Genomic DNA, 15,335 nt, shown 5'->3' with positions numbered 1-15,335 from the left:
CTTGCAATGCTCAAACAATCTTTCTAGTAAGAATTTGAAATCTTTTGCTGCTATAATGTCTCAGGCTTTCTAAAATCATGCTCCAGGTGAGGCTCGAACTCACAACCTCGGCATCACTCTGCTGCGTACTGCCTTATAAGTACCGCGCGCTGACCGATTGCGCCACTGGAGCTACAAGATAGGAGCAAATACCCAAATCCATGTGGGGATTATAGCCACTAGAGCTATAATCATGAGGGTGATTCAGTTTTAAAACCATCTTTCAAGTTAGCCCTTTAATACTTTAAGATATAGGCTACATAGAGCATTAAATGGTTTTTTTTGCATTATTCCGTGATCATTCTTCTAATGGATGATGGTAATGTGATGTTCAGACAATCTTTCAAGTTACACATTGAATCTTTAACTTCATAGCGTCTCTTGCTTTCTAAAACCATGCTCCAGGTGAGGGTCGAACTCACAACCTCGGCATTGCTCAGCTGCGTACTGCCTTATAAGTACCGCGCGCTGACCGATTGCGCCACTGGAGCTACAAACGAAGAAAAAATACCCAAATCCATGTGGGGATTATAGCCACTAGAGCTATAATCATGAGGGTGATTCAGTTTTAAAACCATCTTTCAAGTTAGCCCTTTAATACTTTAGGATATAGGCTACATAGAGCATTTAATGGTTTTTTTGCATTATTCCATGATCATTCTTCTAATGGATGACGGCAATGTGATGTTCAGACAATCTTTCACGTTACACATTGAATCTTTAACTTCTATAGCGTCTCTTGCTTTCTAAAATCATGCTCCAGGTGAGGCTCGAACTCACAACCTCGGCATTGCTCAGCTGTGTACTGCCTTATAAGTACCGCGCGCTAACCGATTGCGCCACTGGAGCTTCAAGACAGAAACATAATAAAATCCATGTGAGGATTATAGCCACTGGAGCTACAATCATGACAGTTATTCAGTTTTAAAACCATCTTTCAAGTTAGCCCTTTAATACTTTACTAGTTTAAGATATACATAGAACATTAAATGTTTGGTTTTTTTTGCATTATTCCGTGATCATTCTTCTAATGGATGATGGCAATGTGATGTTCAGACAATCTTTTAAGTTAGACATTGAATCTTTAAATTCATAGCGTCTTTTGCTTTCTAAAACCATGCTCCAGGTGAGGCTCGAACTCACAACCTCGGCATTGCTCAGCTGCGTACTGCCTTATAAGTACCGCGCGCTAACCGATTGTGCCACTGGAGCTTATGATACAGAGTCATATTATCAGACATCATGTGGGTAAACAGAAGCAAAATGGTCCAATTTAAAGCAGAACTCGGTAACTCTAGCAAACTCTAGTCACTTCTTCGCTGATTTTCCCTTTTGTTGTCGCATGTTTTCCCCACGAGCTCCCCCTACAGCTGTGGTGGGCGTATTTTTCACAACACTGTCGTAAAAAACTCACTTGCGGCGGCCTCCACCCCCTTTCTACCGCTGCTCATGTGCATTTGTTATGATCGGAGAAAGCCAACTGTATCGTGTGGAGCTATGTCTACCGAGGTGGGTAATACATCATACATGCGTACGTTTATGTCGAATTGCCGTAAAGCAATTCGTGTTTCGCGCTCGTTCTCGTTCTCGTTCTCGTTCTCGCTTATCACGAGACTTCCAATTTCTATCTTGCCGGGACGGTAGTCCCCAAGTTGCAAGGTTGGTTTTTCTGCCTGGGAACGCTGGGGGGAACGGGGAAAGTCACCAATATCACCAGAACAGGTTGTTTAACCATCCAAATGATTTCTAGACAGTTTTATTAAGTTAAAAAAGTTACCAAGTTCTGCTTTAAAGCTTTGTTGTTAAGCTTGATCGCACAAGCCCCTACCTGTAAACCTCTCTTGCCGTATGATTAACACACACTCTACCTATTATGTACCTCAATTGAACATACCTATCCAATGCAATGCTGGGCTATCCATTAGCCCTTGAACTCTCTTTTAATGAACGATGACCATGCAGTTATATTCAGGACTTTTGCATTACTTTCTGAGAATGATTCTAATTGTTTACAGCCTTGCAATGCTCAAACAATCTTTCTAGTAAGAATTTGAAATCTTTTGCTGCTATAATGTCTCAGGCTTTCTAAAATCATGCTCCAGGTGAGGCTCGAACTCACAACCTCGGCATCGCTCTGCTGCGTACTGCCTTATAAGTACCGCGCGCTGACCGATTGCGCCACTGGAGCTACAAAAGAAGAAAAAATACCCAAATCCATGTGGGGATTATAGCCACTAGAGCTATAATCATGAGGGTGATTCAGTTTTAAAACCATCTTTCAAGTTAGCCCTTTAATACTTTAGGATATAGGCTACATAGAGCATTTAATGTTTTTTTTGCATTATTCCATGATCATTCTTCTAATGGATGACGGCAATGTGATGTTCAGACAATCTTTCAAGTTACACATTGAATCTTTAACTTCTATAGCGTCTCTTGCTTTCTAAAATCATGCTCCAGGTGAGGCTCGAACTCACAACCTCGGCATTGCTCAGCTGCGTACTGCCTTATAAGTACCGCGCGCTGACCGATTGCGCCACTGGAGCTACAAAAGAAGAAAAAATACCCAAATCCATGTGGGGATTATAGCCACTAGAGCTATAATCATGAGGGTGATTCAGTTTTAAAACCATCTTTCAAGTTAGCCCTTTAATACTTTAGGATATAGGCTACATAGAGCATTTAATGTTTTTTTTGCATTATTCCGTGATCATTGTTCTAATGGATGATGGTAATGTGATGTTCAGACAATCTTTCAAGTTACACATTGAATCTTTAACTTCATAGCGTCTCTTGCTTTCTAAAACCATGCTCCAGGTGAGGGTCGAACTCACAACCTCGGCATTGCTCAGCTGCGTACTGCCTTATAAGTACCGCGCGCTGACCGATTGCGCCACTGGAGCTACAAAAGAAGAAAAAATACCCAAATCCATGTGGGGATTATAGCCACTAGAGCTATAATCATGAGGGTGATTCAGTTTTAAAACCATCTTTCAAGTTAGCCCTTTAATACTTTACTAGTTTAGGATATAGGCTACATAGAGCATTTAATGGTTTTTTTGCATTATTCCATGATCATTCTTCTAATGGATGACGGCAATGTGATGTTCAGACAATCTTTCAAGTTACACATTGAATCTTTAACTTCTATAGCGTCTCTTGCTTTCTAAAATCATGCTCCAGGTGAGGCTCGAACTCACAACCTCGGCATTGCTCAGCTGCGTACTGCCTTATAAGTACCGCGCGCTAACCGATTGCGCCACTGGAGCTTCTGATACAGAGTCATAGTATCAGACATCATGTGGGTAAGCAGAAGCAAAATGGTCCAATTTAAAGCTTGGCTGTTAAGCTTGATCGTACAAGCCCCTACCTGTAAGCCTCTCTTGCCGAATGATTAACACACATTCTACCTATTATGTACCTCAATTGAACATAGCCTACCTATCCAATGCAATGCTGGGCTGTCCATTAGCCCTTGAACTCTCTTTTAATGAACGATGACCATGCAGTTATATTCAGGCCTTTTGCATTACTTTCTGAGAATGATTCTAATTGTTTACAGCCTTGCAATGCTCAAACAATCTTTCTAGTAAGAATTTGAAATCTTTTGCTGCTATAGCGTCTCTTGCTTTCTAAAACCATGCTCCAGGTGAGGCTCGAACTCACAACCTCGGCATCGCTCTGCTGCGTACTGCCTTATAAGTACCGCGCGCTGACCGATTGCGCCACTGGAGCTACAAGATAGGAGCAAATACCAAAATCCATGTGGGGATTATAGCCACTAGAGCTATAATCATGAGGGTGATTCAGTTTTAAAACCATCTTTCAAGTTAGCCCTTTAATACTTTAAGATATAGGCTACATAGAGCATTAAATGTTTTTTTTTTTGCATTATTCCGTGATCATTGTTCTAATGGATGATGGTAATGTGATGTTCAGACAATCTTTCAAGTTACACATTGAATCTTTAACTTCATAGCGTCTCTTGCTTTCTAAAACCATGCTCCAGGTGAGGGTCGAACTCACAACCTCGGCATTGCTCAGCTGCGTACTGCCTTATAAGTACCGCGCGCTAACCGATTGCGCCACTGGAGCTTCAAGACAGGATCATAATAAAATCCATGTGAGGATTATAGCCACTGGAGCTACAATCATGACGGTTATTCAGTTTTAAAACCATCTTTCAAGTTAGCCCTTTAATACTTTACTAGTTTAAGATATACATAGAACATTAAATGTTTGGTTTTTTTGCATTATTCCGTGATCATTCTTCTAATGGATGACGGCAATGTGATGTTCAGACAATCTTTTAAGTTAGACATTGAATCTTTAACTTCATAGCGTCTCTTGCTTTCTAAAATCATGCTCCAGGTGAGGGTCGAACTCACAACCTCGGCATTGCTCAGCTGCGTACTGCCTTATAAGTACCGCGCGCTGACCGATTGCGCCACTGGAGCTACAAAAGAAGAAAAAATACCCAAATCCATGTGGGGATTATAGCCACTAGAGCTATAATCATGAGGGTGATTCAGTTTTAAAACCATCTTTCAAGTTAGCCCTTTAATACTTTAGGATATAGGCTACATAGAGCATTTAATGTTTTTTTTGCATTATTCCATGATCATTCTTCTAATGGATGACGGCAATGTGACGTTCAGACAATCTTTCAAGTTACACATTGAATCTTTAACTTCTATAGCGTCTCTTGCTTTCTAAAATCATGCTCCAGGTGAGGCTCGAACTCACAACCTCGGCATTGCTCAGCTGTGTACTGCCTTATAAGTACCGCGCGCTGACCGATTGCGCCACTGGAGCTACAAAAGAAGAAAAAATACCCAAATCCATGTGGGGATTATAGCCACTAGAGCTATAATCATGAGGGTGATTCAGTTTTAAAACCATCTTTCAAGTTAGCCCTTTAATACTTTAGGATATAGGCTACATAGAGCATTTAATGTTTTTTTTGCATTATTCCATGATCATTCTTCTAATGGATGACGGCAATGTGATGTTCAGACAATCTTTCAAGTTACACATTGAATCTTTAACTTCTATAGCGTCTCTTGCTTTCTAAAATCATGCTCCAGGTGAGGCTCGAACTCACAACCTCGGCATTGCTCAGCTGCGTACTGCCTTATAAGTACCGCGCGCTAACCGATTGCGCCACTGGAGCTTCAAGACAGAAACATAATAAAATCCATGTGAGGATTAGAGCCACTAGAGCTATAATCATGACAGTTATTCAGTTTTAAAACCATCTTTCAAGTTAGCCCTTTAATACTTTACTAGTTTAAGATATACATAGAACATTAAATGTTTGGTTTTTTTGCATTATTCCGTGATCATTCTTCTAATGGATGACGGCAATGTGATGTTCAGACAATCTTTTAAGTTAGACATTGAATCTTTAACTTCATAGCGTCTTTTGCTTTCTAAAACCATGCTCCAGGTGAGGCTCGAACTCACAACCTCGGCATTGCTCAGCTGCGTACTGCCTTATAAGTACCGCGCGCTAACCGATTGTGCCACTGGAGCTTATGATACAGAGTCATATTATCAGACATCATGTGGGTAAACAGAAGCAAAATGGTCCAATTTAAAGCAGAACTCGGCAACTCTAGCAAACTCTAGTCACTTCTTCGCTGATTTTCCCTTTTGTTGTCGCATGTTTTCCCCACGAGCTCCCCCTACAGCTGTGGTAGGCGTATTTTTCACAACACTGTCGTAAAAAACTCACTTGCGGCGGCCTCCACCCCCTTTCTACCGCTGCTCATGTGCATTTGTTATGATCGGAGAAAGCCAACTGTATCGTGTGGAGCTATGTCTACCGAGGTGGGTAATACATCATACATGCGTACGTTTATGTCGAATTGCCGTAAAGCAATTCGTGTTTCGCGCTCGTTCTCGTTCTCGTTCTCGTTCTCGTTCTCGCTTATCACGAGACTTCCAATTTCTATCTTGCCGGGACGGTAGTCCCCAAGTTGCAAGGTTGGTTTTTCTGCCTGGGAACGCTGGGGGGAACGGGGAAAGTCACCAATATCACCAGAACAGGTTGTTTAACCATCCAAATGATTTCTAGACAGTTTTATTAAGTTAAAAAAGTTACCAAGTTCTGCTTTAAAGCTTTGTTGTTAAGCTTGATCGCACAAGCCCCTACCTGTAAACCTCTCTTGCCGTATGATTAACACACACTCTACCTATTATGTACCTCAATTGAACATACCTATCCAATGCAATGCTGGGCTATCCATTAGCCCTTCAACTCTCTTTTAATGAACGATGACCATGCAGTTATATTCAGGACTTTTGCATTACTTTCTGAGAATGATTCTAATTGTTTACAGCCTTGCAATGCTCAAACAATCTTTCTAGTAAGAATTTGAAATCTTTTGCTGCTATAATGTCTCAGGCTTTCTAAAATCATGCTCCAGGTGAGGCTCGAACTCACAACCTCGGCATCACTCTGCTGCGTACTGCCTTATAAGTACCGCGCGCTGACCGATTGCGCCACTGGAGCTACAAGATAGGAGCAAATACCAAAATCCATGTGGGGATTATAGCCACTAGAGCTATAATCATGAGGGTGATTCAGTTTTAAAACCATCTTTCAAGTTAGCCCTTTAATACTTTAAGATATAGGCTACATAGAGCATTAAATGTTTTTTTTTTGCATTATTCCGTGATCATTCTTCTAATGGATGATGGTAATGTGATGTTCAGACAATCTTTCAAGTTACACATTGAATCTTTAACTTCATAGCGTCTCTTGCTTTCTAAAACCATGCTCCAGGTGAGGGTCGAACTCACAACCTCGGCATTGCTCAGCTGCGTACTGCCTTATAAGTACCGCGCGCTAACCGATTGCGCCACTGGAGCTTCAAGACAGGATCATAATAAAATCCATGTGAGGATTATAGCCACTGGAGCTACAATCATGACGGTTATTCAGTTTTAAAACCATCTTTCAAGTTAGCCCTTTAATACTTTACTAGTTTAAGATATACATAGAACATTAAATGTTTGGTTTTTTTGCATTATTCCGTGATCATTCTTCTAATGGATGATAGCAATGTGATGTTCAGACAATCTTTTAAGTTAGACATTGAATCTTTAAATTCATAGCGTCTTTTGCTTTCTAAAACCATGCTCCAGGTGAGGCTCGAACTCACAACCTCGGCATTGCTCAGCTGCGTACTGCCTTATAAGTACCGCGCGCTAACCGATTGTGCCACTGGAGCTTATGATACAGAGTCATATTATCAGACATCATGTGGGTAAACAGAAGCAAAATGGTCCAAATTAAAGCTTGGCTGTTAAGCTTGATCGCACAAGCCCCTACCTGTAAGCCTCTCTTGCCGAATGATTAACACACACTCTACCTATTATGTACCTCAATTGAACATACCTATCCAATGCAATGCTGGGCTATCCATTAGCCCTTGAACTCTCTTTTAATGAACGATGACCATGCAGTTATATTCAGGCCTTTTGCATTACTTTCTGAGAATGATTCTAATTGTTTACAGCCTTGCAATGCTCAAACAATCTTTCTAGTAAGAATTTGAAATCTATTGCTACTATAATGTCTCAGGCTTTCTAAAATCATGCTCCAGGTGAGGCTCGAACTCACAACCTCGGCATCGCTCTGCTGCGTACTGCCTTATAAGTACCGCGCGCTGACCGATTGCGCCACTGGAGCTACAAAAGAGGAGCAAATACCAAAATCCATGTGGGGATTATAGCCACTAGAGCTATAATCATGAGGGTGATTCAGTTTTAAAACCATCTTTCAAGTTAGCCCTTTAATACTTTAAGATATAGGCTACATAGAGCATTAAATGTTTTTTTTGCATTATTCCGTGATCATTGTTCTAATGGATGACGGTAATGTGATGTTCAGACAATCTTTTAAGTTAGACATTGAATCTTTAACTTCATAGCGTCTCTTGCTTTCTAAAACCATGCTCCAGGTGAGGCTCGAACTCACAACCTCGGCATCGCTCAGCTGCGTACTGCCTTATAAGTACCGCGCGCTGACCGATTGCGCCACTGGAGCTACAAAAGAAGAACAAATACCAAAATCCATGTGGGGATTATAGCCACTAGAGCTATAATCATGAGGGTGATTCAGTTTTAAAACCATCTTTCAAGTTAGCCCTTTAATACTTTACTAGTTTAAGATATAGGCTACATAGAGCATTAAATGTTTTTTTAGCATTATTCCATGATCATTCTTCTAATGGATGACGGCAATGTGATGTTCAGACAATCTTTCAAGTTACACATTGAATCTTTAACTTCTATAGTGTCTCTTGCTTTCTAAAATCATGCTCCAGGTGAGGCTCGAACTCACAACCTCGGCATTGCTCAGCTGCGTACTGCCTTATAAGTACCGCGCGCTAACCGATTGCGCCACTGGAGCTTCTGATACAGAGTCATAGTATCAGACATCATGTGGGTAAGCAGAAGCAAAATGGTCCAATTTAAAGCTTGGCTGTTAAGCTTGATCGCACAAGCCCCTACCTGTAAGCCTCTCTTGCCGAATGATTAACACACATTCTACCTATTATGTACCTCAATTGAACATTCCTATCCAATGCAATGCTGGGCTATCCATTAGCCCTTGAACTCTCTTTTAATGAACGATGACCATGCAGTTTATATGGTCATCGTTCATGATTTTTTTTCACTGCCCAAGGACAAGGATGTGAAGAATCAGTGGTTAAAAATCATCTTTACCATGATATCACATAAGTATAATCCTAAACTTTTGCTGTGTTTCCTTTATTTTACTGACGACTGTGTAAGAATTGAGAAATTAGAAAATGCCGGACAGTCTGGTTGAGGACCGACCAGACCCTGAGAAGACAGGACATTGCTGGAAATTACCATTTGAACTCACCATTTGAGACAAAAGTCTCACCTCAGAATACATCTCTTTCCCTCTTCCCCCACCCTCTCTCTCTTATGCTGATGTAACACTTCCCAGTGTGCAGTGAAGACTTCACAAAGGGGGTTGCACATTTAAAGTGTATTTATTCTGCAAAACAGGAGTTACTCGTTTTAGTTGCAGCTCTGGTGGTTATCACACACCATCACTCAAGGGGAAGTCTCGCTCTCTAACTCACGTGAGACTTTACACAACACGTTTTAAACATTGATTAGGCTATATTGTAGGGTGACCATAAGTCCTGTTTAACCAGGACATGTCTGGCCAGGATTTCGAGATCGCCCAAAATGCCCGGGATTCAGCTTTTGCTTTCTACAGTCACCATTCATTATGTTTACATTATTACATTATTCCATGATCATTCTTCTAATGGATGACGGCAATGTGATGTTCAGATAATCTTTCAAGTTACACATTGAATCTTTAACTTCATAGCGTCTCTTGCTTTCTAAAATCATGCTCCAGGTGAGGCTCGAACTCACAACCTCGGCATCGCTCTGCTGCGTACTGCCTTATAAGTACCGCGCGCTGACCGATTGCGCCACTGGAGCTACAAAAGAAGAACAAATACCAAAATCCATGTGGGGATTATAGCCACTAGAGCTATAATCATGAGGGTGATTCAGTTTTAAAACCATCTTTCAAGTTAGCCCTTTAATACTTTACTAGTTTAAGATATAGGCTACATAGAGCATTAAATGTTTTTTTAGCATTATTCCATGATCATTCTTCTAATGGATGACGGCAATGTGATGTTCAGACAATCTTTCAAGTTACACATTGAATCTTTAACTTCTATAGTGTCTCTTGCTTTCTAAAATCATGCTCCAGGTGAGGCTCGAACTCACAACCTCGGCATTGCTCAGCTGCGTACTGCCTTATAAGTACCGCGCGCTAACCGATTGCGCCACTGGAGCTTCTGATACAGAGTCATAGTATCAGACATCATGTGGGTAAGCAGAAGCAAAATGGTCCAAATTAAAGCTTGGCTGTTAAGCTTGATCGCACAAGCCCCTACCTGTAAGCCTCTCTTGCCGAATGATTAACACACATTCTACCTATTATGTACCTCAACTGAACATAGCCTACCTATCCAATGCAATGCTGGGCTATCCATTAGCCCTTGAACTCTCTTTTAATGAACGATGACCATGCAGTTATATTCAGGCCTTTTGCATTACTTTCTGAGAATGATTCTAATTGTTTACAGCCTTGCAATGCTCAAACAATCTTTCTAGTAAGAATTTGAAATCTATTGCTACTATAATGTCTCAGGCTTTCTAAAATCATGCTCCAGGTGAGGCTCGAACTCACAACCTCGGCATCGCTCTGCTGCGTACTGCCTTATAAGTACCGCGCGCTGACCGATTGCGCCACTGGAGCTACAAAAGAGGAGCAAATACCAAAATCCATGTGGGGATTATAGCCACTAGAGCTATAATCATGAGGGTGATTCAGTTTTAAAACCATCTTTCAAGTTAGCCCTTTAATACTTTAAGATATAGGCTACATAGAGCATTAAATGTTTTTTTTGCATTATTCCGTGATCATTGTTCTAATGGATGACGGTAATGTGATGTTCAGACAATCTTTTAAGTTAGACATTGAATCTTTAACTTCATAGCGTCTCTTGCTTTCTAAAACCATGCTCCAGGTGAGGCTCGAACTCACAACCTCGGCATCGCTCTGCTGCGTACTGCCTTATAAGTACCGCGCGCTGACCGATTGCGCCACTGGAGCTACAAAAGAAGAACAAATACCAAAATCCATGTGGGGATTATAGCCACTAGAGCTATAATCATGAGGGTGATTCAGTTTTAAAACCATCTTTCAAGTTAGCCCTTTAATACTTTACTAGTTTAAGATATAGGCTACATAGAGCATTAAATGTTTTTTTAGCATTATTCCATGATCATTCTTCTAATGGATGACGGCAATGTGATGTTCAGACAATCTTTCAAGTTACACATTGAATCTTTAACTTCTATAGTGTCTCTTGCTTTCTAAAATCATGCTCCAGGTGAGGCTCGAACTCACAACCTCGGCATTGCTCAGCTGCGTACTGCCTTATAAGTACCGCGCGCTAACCGATTGCGCCACTGGAGCTTCTGATACAGAGTCATAGTATCAGACATCATGTGGGTAAGCAGAAGCAAAATGGTCCAAATTAAAGCTTGGCTGTTAAGCTTGATCGCACAAGCCCCTACCTGTAAGCCTCTCTTGCCGAATGATTAACACACATTCTACCTATTATGTACCTCAACTGAACATAGCCTACCTATCCAATGCAATGCTGGGCTGTCCATTAGCCCTTGAACTCTCTTTTAATGAACGATGACCATGCAGTTATATTCAGGCCTTTTGCATTACTTTCTGAGAATTATTCTAATTGTTTACAGCCTTGCAATGCTCAAACAATCTTTCTAGTAAGAATTTGAAATCTTTTGCTGCTATAATGTCTCAGGCTTTCGAAAATCATGCTCCAGGTGAGGCTCGAACTCACAACCTCGGCATCGCTCTGCTGCGTACTGCCTTATAAGTACCGCGCGCTGACCGATTGCGCCACTGGAGCTACAAGAGAAGAACAAATACCAAAATCCATGTGGGGATTATAGCCACTAGAGCTATAATCATGAGGGTGATTCAGTTTTAAAACCATCTTTCAAGTTAGCCCTTTAATACTTTAAGATATAGGCTACATAGAGCATTAAATGTTTTTTTAGCATTATTCCATGATCATTCTTCTAATGGATGACGGCAATGTGATGTTCAGAAAATCTTTCAAGTTACACATTGAATCTTTAACTTCTATAACCATGCTCCAGGTGAGGCTCGAACTCACAACCTCGGCATTGCTCAGCTGCGTACTGCCTTATAAGTACCGCGCGCTAACCAATTGTGCCACTGGAGCTTATGATACAGAGTCATATTATCAGACATCATGTGGGTAAACAGAAGCAAAATGGTCCAATTTAAAGCAGAACTCGGCAACTCTAGCAAACTCTAGTCACTTCTTCGCTGATTTTCCCTTTTGTTGTCGCATGTTTTCCCCACGAGCTCCCCCTACAGCTGTGGTGGGCGTATTTTTCACAACACTGTCGTAAAAAACTCACTTGCGGCGGCCTCCTCCCCCTTTCTACCGCTGCTCATGTGCGTTTGTTATGATCGGAGAAAGCCAACTGTATCGTGTGGAGCTATGTCTACCGAGGTGGGTAATACATCATACATGCGTACGTTTATGTCGAATTGCCGTAAAGCAATTCGTGTTTCGCGCTCGTTCTCGTTCTCGCTTATCACGAGACTTCCAATTTCTATCTTGCCGGGACGGTAGTCCCCAAGTTGCAAGGTTGGTTTTTCTGCCTGGGAACGCTGGGGGGAACGGGGAAAGTCACCAATATCACCAGAACAGGTTGTTTAACCATCCAAATGATTTCTAGACAGTTTTATTAAGTTAAAAAAGTTACCAAGTTCTGCTTTAAAGCTTTGTTGTTAAGCTTGATCGCACAAGCCCCTACCTGTAAACCTCTCTTGCCGAATGATTAACACACACTCTACCTATTATGTACCTCAATTGAACATACCTATCCAATGCAATGCTGGGCTATCCATTAGCCCTTGAACTCTCTTTTAATGAACGATGACCATGCAGTTATATTCAGGCCTTTTGCATTACTTTCTGAGAATGATTCTAATTGTTTACAGCCTTGCAATGCTCAAACAATCTTTCTAGTAAGAATTTGAAATCTATTGCTACTATAATGTCTCAGGCTTTCTAAAATCATGCTCCAGGTGAGGCTCGAACTCACAACCTCGGCATCGCTCTGCTGCGTACTGCCTTATAAGTACCGCGCGCTGACCGATTGCGCCACTGGAGCTACAAAAGAGGAGCAAATACCAAAATCCTTGTGGGGATTATAGCCACTAGAGCTATAATCATGAGGGTGATTCAGTTTTAAAACCATCTTTCAAGTTAGCCCTTTAATACTTTAAGATATAGGCTACATAGAGCATTAAATGTTTTTTTTGCATTATTCCGTGATCATTGTTCTAATGGATGACGGTAATGTGATGTTCAGACAATCTTTCAAGTTACACATTGAATCTTTAACTTCATAGCGTCTCTTGCTTTCTAAAACCATGCTCCAGGTGAGGCTCGAACTCACAACCTCGGCATCGCTCTGCTGCGTACTGCCTTATAAGTACCGCGCGCTGACCGATTGCGCCACTGGAGCTACAAAAGAGGAACAAATACCAAAATCCATGTGGGGATTATAGCCACTAGAGCTATAATCATGAGGGTGATTCAGTTTTAAAACCATCTTTCAAGTTAGCCCTTTAATACTTTACTAGTTTAAGATATAGGCTACATAGAGCATTAAATGTTTTTTTAGCATTATTCCATGATCATTCTTCTAATGGATGACGGCAATGTGATGTTCAGACAATCTTTCAAGTTACACATTGAATCTTTAACTTCATAGCGTCTCTTGCTTTCTAAAACCATGCTCCAGGTGAGGCTCGAACTCACAACCTCGGCATCGCTCTGCTGCGTACTGCCTTATAAGTACCGCGCGCTGACCGATTGCGCCACTGGAGCTACAAAAGAGGAACAAATACCAAAATCCATGTGGGGATTATAGCCACTAGAGCTATAATCATGAGGGTGATTCAGTTTTAAAACCATCTTTCAAGTTAGCCCTTTAATACTTTACTAGTTTAAGATATAGGCTACATAGAGCATTAAATGTTTTTTTAGCATTATTCCATGATCATTCTTCTAATGGATGACGGCAATGTGATGTTCAGACAATCTTTCAAGTTACACATTGAATCTTTAACTTCTATAGTGTCTCTTGCTTTCTAAAATCATGCTCCAGGTGAGGCTCGAACTCACAACCTCGGCATTGCTCAGCTGTGTACTGCCTTATAAGTACCGCGCACTAACCGATTGCGCCACTGGAGCTTCTGATACAGAGTCATAGTATCAGACATCATGTGGGTAAGCAGAAGCAAAATGGCCCAATTTAAAGCTTGGCTGTTAAGCTTGATCGCACAAGCCCCTACCTGTAAGCCTCTCTTGCCGAATGATTAACACACATTCTACCTATTATGTACCTCAATTGAACATACCTATCCAATGCAATGCTGGGCTATCCATTAGCCCTTGAACTCTCTTTTAATGAACGATGACCATGCAGTTTATATGGTCATCGTTCATGATTTTTTTTCACTGCCCAAGGACAAGGATGTGAAGAATCAGTGGTTAAAAATCATCTTTACCATGATATCACATAAGTATAATACTAAACTTTTGCTGTGTTTCCTTTATTTTACTGACGACTGTGTAAGAATTGAGAAATTAGAAAATGCCGGACAGTCTGGTTGAGGAGCGACCAGACCCTGAGAAGACAGGACATTGCTGGAAATTACCATTTGAACTCACCATTTGAGACAAAAGTCTCACCTCAGAATACATCTCTTTCCCTCTTCCCCCACCCTCTCTCTCTTATGCTGATGTAACACTTCCCAGTGTGCAGTGAAGACTTCACAAAGGGGGTTGCACATTTAAAGTGTATTTATTCTGCAAAACAGGAGTTACTCGTTTTAGTTGCAGCTCTGGTGGTTATCACACACCATCACTCAAGGGGAAGTCTCGCTCTCTAACTCACGTGAGAGACTTTACACAACATGTTTTAAACATTGATTAGGCTATATTGTAGGGTGACCATACGTCCTGTTTAACCAGGACATGTCTGGCCAGGATTTCGAGATCGCCCAAAATGCCCGGGATTCAGCTTTTGCTTTCTACAGTCACCATTCATTATGTTTACATTATTACATTATTTGACACTGACACGTACGTGCCAGCTTTGCAGGTCATGCATTCTGCTTCACACGGATCCCGATCGAGACGAAAATACAGGAATTTTCTTAGCAATGCTAAAACGCACATCAACCGATCACTTGTTTAGCGTTCATGTAAACACTACATTCAGATTCACCAATCTGAATTAATTCAGTCCTACTGAATCAAAAGGTGTGCATGTAAACAAAATGAATGGCGACGAGAAAGCAAAAGCCATATCCCGGATTTTTTGGGCGATCTCGAAATCCCGGCCGGACATGTCCTGGAATATGGTCACCCTACTATATTGTAAACATGCAAATATCCTTTTATAGGTCAGCATGAAATAATTGTAACAACATCTCTGCTATATTCTCTATAAACAACACTTGTATAAATGGCCATGATTGTGAACTCATATTAACACATTGCAAACTTACTAATCAACGCATAGCACGGTTAATATAACATACATATGATTCACACTCTATGCAAACACTT

This window comes from Rutilus rutilus (assembly GCF_951802725.1).
Source record: "Rutilus rutilus genome assembly, chromosome: 13".
In the NCBI taxonomy this organism is placed as follows: Eukaryota; Metazoa; Chordata; class Actinopteri; order Cypriniformes; family Leuciscidae; genus Rutilus; species Rutilus rutilus.
Note: the sequence above shows the minus strand (reverse complement) of the source record.